General features: G+C 29.2%; 1 pseudogene; it reads left to right on the forward strand.

Annotated features, from left to right (window-relative positions):
- The first annotated feature begins 495 nt into the window (after window positions 1–495).
- On the forward strand, window positions 496–1,316 carry LOC111283151 (putative alpha,alpha-trehalose-phosphate synthase [UDP-forming] 9; annotated as a pseudogene).
- The last annotated feature ends 5,463 nt before the right edge of the window (window positions 1,317–6,779 follow it).

Genomic DNA, 6,779 nt, shown 5'->3' on the forward strand with positions numbered 1-6,779 from the left:
CCATTTTTCAAATACCAATAATCGTATACAATACATCTTTAACTAAGATCTTGAAACCAAATCCTAATTAGAAATGCACAAAGGATAATTTCTTTTTACCAATCACTAGAATAGGTAGGGCTTGTTTGGATTTGGTGTTTATGACAAAAAAATTATTAACATTTAGGTGCCTAGCCTTAATCTATTCGCATTTGACCTAAGTTTTGTTGATTAGTTTAATAAAAAAAATTAAAGTCATATTTCATGTATAAAATGATAAATAGAATAGGATAAGAATAATTTTATATTATATTTATTTTGTATCTAAAGAATAAATAGAATTATAAGGGAGATTAATCATTCTCTTGATATAGAATGATTCAATTCTCCCAAAATAAAAAAATTATTTTTAAATCATGAGATTGATCTTATACATCTTATTATACTTTTAAAAATTTTATTAATAATTTAAATTGTATAAACTTTGATAAAGGATAATATAAGATGATGGGAATAGCCGCTGAACATGAGTACTTCATAAGGTAAACTTATTAAATGTCTTGAATATTTAGCTAGTAATGAATCTAAATGCCCTAAAATAAACTGAGGAATTTTCCTCTCTTCTGCAGATGGAGTAAAGACTCCGAATGGGAAACCAGCCCTGTGGGTGCTGACCTTGAATGGAAAAAGATTGCGGAACCTGTTATGAGACAGTATAGAGAGGCAACTAATGGCTCCAGCATAGAGACAAAGGAGAATGCTTTGGTGTGGCACCATCAAGATGCAGACCCTTACATTGGATCATGCCAAGCCAAGTAATTGTTGGATCATCTGGAAAATGTTCTTGCAAATGAACCAGCAGTTGTTAAGAGAGGCCAGCATATTAGAAGTTAAGCCGCAGGTATGACAAAACTGAGTTTCTCCTAAATGATGGCACCTGTCTTTTTCCCTTTCATAGTTACGTATGTAGTATAATTGAATCAAGCTTAATCATCAATGTTCTTTATCATTCAGGGAGTAAGCAAAGGTCTGGTTGCAGAAAAGGTTCTGTTGAGAATGGTCAATGTTGGGAAGCCACCTGATGTTGTGATGTGTGTTGGTGATGATAAATCCGATGAAGATATGTTTCAGAGCATATTAACAACAGTTTCTAATCCATCCTTGCCTGTGGCTCCAGAAATCTTTGCATGCACTGTTGGGCGAAAGCCTAGCAAAGCTAAGTATTACCTTGATGATACTGCTGACGTTTTGAAATTGCTTCAAGGCCTTGCAACTGCTACAATTTCAAAGCCTAGGTGCAGTCCTGCTTGACATAAATAGGGTGGCTGGCACAAATTTATTAGCTCGACACATTGGAGTGATCGATTTGCTTCAAGGGATTCCATTAAATAAGGGAAACCTCGATCATAACTATTCTGATGCAATTTTGGTACTTGCCAGATACGGTTCTAATGTGATACCAACTCTTGAAATGGTTTGCTTGGCTGACAGCTGAATGGCGGATAAAACGCGACAGAGGACCTGACAATGTTTATTCTTATATATGATGATATCAATCATGCATTTTCTGGTGCCAATAAAAACTCAATGGGATCAGTTCTCACTTGTTTTTAGTGGTTTTACCGATTAGAGGCACCATTAAATTGTATATATACAGTGCTTTCCAATACAAAATGCCAATTTGATTTCAGTCACACTTGGTCTGCTTGTACATGTCATGAGACAAATGCTCCATCCAGGGTTTGCAGTTTCTTTGTCCATTGCTAAAAATGAAAAATTGAAAATCAACTGAAAATTTGTCACAAGTTTCAATAATAAAAAAGGAAACATAAAGAAGGAAGAAAAAAAAGTGAAAAACTAGACAAATGAATAAAATAATATGAATTAATTTAAGTTTTGCCTTTGAGAAATTGTAGAAGAATAAAAAGATTTTAGTTCATGTTTTCTTAAGAAGAAAGGTTCTTTTGGTTCGTATGGAAGAAAGAATAGAAGTTTTACACTTTAAGCCTTTGAATATTTCATTTAGTGGTAAGGGTATTTATTTCTTTCTAAAAAGTTGGAATTCAAAAATTTTTATCTAATTAAAAAAATAAAATATGATTATTACTTCTTAAGCTAATTATATATATATATATATTATATAAAAATACTATTTTATATCTTCAATTTTTTTATTTAATAATTTACAAACTTCAAAAAAATATGTAAAAAGAGAGTTCAAACTTCGTTATCCCATCTCTTATCCCATCTAAATAGGAAAAAAAAAAAACCCGAAATATTGTATGAGAAATCTTGACATAAATGCTTATGTGAAAATTTATCTTCTCTACACATAAGACAATATTTAAATTATATTATTTATAGAATAACTTTGAGGAACCTTAACATAAATGCTCATGTAATAATTTATCTTCCAGACACATATGACAATATTTAAATTATGTTATTTATCAAATAATTATATTTATTTTTAAATTTAAAATTAAAGTCTAAAAATTTGATTCATTTCATTATAAAAAAAAAAAAAGATATTATCGATGAAATTTTTTATCATTATAAGCTTAAATTCCTTCGATAATATATTCACTAACAAAATTTACCAACAAAATTTTGTCTATAATAAGTGAGTTAGTAATAGTATTCTATCGGTAAATTTAAAATTTTATCAGTAATCACTGATAGAAAATTCTATCGATAATATAATTCTATCGGTAAATATTCCATTGGCAATTATGTGGGTACTTCGTTGGTAAATATTTTGTTGGTAATCTGTCGATAAATGGTTGGTAATCCATCAATTAATACTAATTTTTGTCGATATTTCATTGATAATTCGTTGGTATTCCATCAATATTCTGCTGTTAAGCCATTGGTAATTGCTAATTTCCATTGATAAGTGGCTGGTAATTTGTTAGTTAATACTAATTTATGTCGCTATTCTGTTGATAATTCATTGATATTCAATCAGTATTCCATGATATTCTATTGTTAAGCTGTCAATAATTGCTAATTTTCGTATTTAAAAGTTAAATTTCATTGGTAAAATCTAAATTTCGTCAGTAATTTGATTAATTCCATCAGTAATTATTTATGATTTTTTAAAATTAAAAAAAAAACATGTATACTTTTCTTAATTATTTAGTCCATGCACAAATATCTCTTTTCTGATCTTTGCTTAAAGTATAAGAAGTTTTAGGCATGAAAACTTTCCATTCCTTTCAACCAATTCCAACTCAAGTCACTTGCAATACACCTTCAGATTTAGTCTAGTCTTTATTTTGTCTTTGGTTTTACCCTTAACATCAATCGTTGTGTTACAGACGTTGTCAAAATCATTACACTTAATATACATCATATCAAAATTATGCCAAATGAGATTGGTATATCAATAAGGTAATTCCCAAAATATACTTTTTTTCACCCAATTATGGCTTTTACCCAAATCGTCTAATTTTTTATCGCTAGATTTCATGTCAAATGTGATATTAGAATAACCATTTAACCAAACCAAAATTTATTCACTTGATAATGGAACAATAGGGGAGTCACACTAACTCTTTTTTAAAATTTATCTATTTGCCTTCTAAAAAAATGATCAAAAGACAAAAACTGATGATGACAATAGAAAAATAATGCCTTTTATCATGAGCCAATCAAAAAGACTTTCTTTATCCTATGCAATAAGAACATGATAAGTTTCTATGAGTGCTCCATCCGAACAACATATCATATATAAAAAAATCATTAATTGTCTATAAAACAGCTGCACTCAAATGAAAATTTGATTTTTTATAAGCATCATATGTCATAACACTATTCGACCACAATATTTTTAACTCATTTATTAAATATCTCAATAAAATATCTATATTTTAACCATGACTACTTTTTCTTGAAATGACCATATTCAATAAAATATATTTTCACTTCATACACAATCATGGTAGCAAATTGTATATCACTAGCATTAGTGGCTAACAAGAGTATGGTATCGCACTTAAACCAAATAGACAAAAACCATACGCACATAATCCTAATCTTATAATTTGAAGTTTAAATGCAAATGGTTCATGGTTGAGATTAAAATGTTTTCAAGGTTGACCATTAACAGAATGTCGAAACGCACCATCATGACTTTAGTTATAGACATGTCATATTATATAGTCAACAATTTTAATTGACATATAAAGTCTTTAAAGTCTCGGTATCAGTGGCATGTAACATAAGATTTTATAAGCAATTTGTTTTTCATCACACTACCAAATTCATTCATTAAATACTAAGAATGACCACATATCGAATAATATGTCAAATTTACTATTTTATTATAAAACAACATGCACTTGTCTTCACATACATGAATTTTCTTATAACCAAATCCAAGTTTCGTCATCTTTTTTCATTTTATAGAAGTTTTCTGGTAATTTATCATCCACCAACAACATATCTTCCATTATGCTCATCAGACGATGAAAACATAACTCACTCGTGTTAAACTCTAATTTACAATTTAAAAGTTATGATATAACAAAGAGGATTGTGTGTTTTGTACAGTCTGACCACAACGATTTATTCATAACATTTAATAAAGAATAAAAGCTTGCTGTGTCTACTCTCAAATTTTCCTTGTCAACTCGTACCTCACTAACTTGAAAAGCATCCATCCTAAAATCATGATAGACAGTATCCTTAACCATTTATTCTATTAAAAAAATTTTCTATTCTTACTTCACTAATTGGTTCAAAAGTATCTCTATTTATTTATGGTTGTTTTAATTCTAACTCTCCATGTAAGACCCAACTCATATAACCAAGAGTAAACCCCTTATAATAAAGGCGCTTACGCACAACATCCGCTTTTAAAACCCATCTATTTTCACATTAAACACAAGGTTACCTAATCTTCCCATTACTTACAAAATATGGTTGAGAAAAAAAAATCTAATAAATTCATCCACACTATCGCAAAAGTTTTGACTATTGTATCCATTTATATCTAAACAAGAATACATTCAAGAAAGATTTTTTTCCATTTTTTTAATCCTAATTGAATCATCATAAAGGTCTAAAAAATATAACTATTAGTATTTTAAATTGAAATATAAGCAATTAAAGTCCTATAAAGCAATTATTGGTATACTTTACAAAATTATCTAAAGGATGAGGTAATTATTAGTTTACTTACAAATAGTCCATAAATGAAAACTCAAGTCTTAAAAAATTTATCATGCATACTACAAAATAACACATTCACAACAAGTGCAATGTTCAACATAAAAATAATTTATTATTGGTTTTAATGACTAAAGAATACTTTAAATACTAGGCTTCTTAGTGCAGTTCGAGGTGTTGCAAGAAATTTTCTCTGGGGCACTTCTACGAAACTTGTTCTACTTTTAAAGAGCATAAAATGGAAAATAATAAAAGTACGTATCATGAAAAATAATGAAAATAGCATATTCAATAAAAGAAAATAATAAAAAAAATGCATGGTCATCTCAATTATATGAAATTGAGAGAAAAAATAAAAAAGAAAAGTATTTGTTTCACATGTATAAATAGATATTTGACACATGAACATATGCATGCATCATCAGATACAAGCACACACTATAAGTTATTTGACACAAGCACAAACCACCAATTTCTAGAAATCTTTGTTTTCTATTCTTGAAAAATCATGATCTTGAAAGTCGATACCTAATGTTGGAATGAAGAACAAATTGTAGGATGATTAAATCCATCTTTAAACCAAGCCGACTTAAACTTTATTGGCAGTAGAGATTTGCTTCCACAAAAGTAAAGGCTCTAGTTATTTATATATACTAATATTTGTTTGTGCCAATTCTATAGATTCAAGTGCAGTCTCATCTACCAACTACAAATACCTTCAGCATGTTGCAAAAAGACTAGGTTCCCTTTTGTTGGGAATAATGACTTAAATCTCATAAGAGCTTTGTTTAAGATTTGTTAGAGAATTGTTTGAGATTTGTCAGATATTGCTTGATGGATAAGAAGACTTACAAAAGAAGAATTCTAAGAGAAAGGAGATTCTTAATAGGTAAGTTTGATTTGCAAGAGAAAAATTCTAAAAGGAAATGGATTCTTAACAGGTAAGTTTAACTTACAAGAAAAGAATTTTAAGACGAGAGAGATTTTTAATAAGTAAGTTTGTATGGTTATAAATATATAAAGTCTCTACAGAATTAGGTATGAGAAAAAGATATAAGAGAGTTATAGGGTTTTGTGGAATAAACACCACATATGAGTATTGGGGCTTTACGTCTTATCGGTGTGTATGTTTGTTTGTGAGTGGACTAGAGGAGACTGAGAGAGTCCATATAGGTATGATGTATGGGAGCATATAGGTATGTGTTTGGTTATGTTGAAAGGATGCACAAGGGTTTGTGTTTATGTTTGTTTAAGTTGAGAATACTCCATAGGACTAGAGGAAATTGAGAGTGTCTTATAAGTATTGATTGTTGAGGGAAGTTGATGATTTGATGTATGTTTGTAATTCTCTACAACTAATGGATCTTGTTTCTCATATGTGGACGTAGGTTGATTAGATCGAACTACGTTAAATTGTTATCTCTTGTGTGTTTGATTTTACTTCAGCTGGAGTGATTGGATTTGAAGCTTTTAACTCAACAAATGGTATTAGAGCTGTGATGTTCCCCAACACCTTTTACAATTAAAATGTACAAAAAAAAAAAAAAAACAAAGAAACCCATTTTAGCGATGATATATAGAATATTAAACAGGATCAGTTATGCTTTTCTGGTTTTACTTTGAAATTT

This window comes from Durio zibethinus, chromosome 5 (assembly GCF_047325235.1).
Source record: "Durio zibethinus cultivar Kanyao isolate XHJ-2024 chromosome 5, ASM4732523v1, whole genome shotgun sequence".
NCBI lineage: Eukaryota > Viridiplantae > Streptophyta > Magnoliopsida > Malvales > Malvaceae > Durio > Durio zibethinus.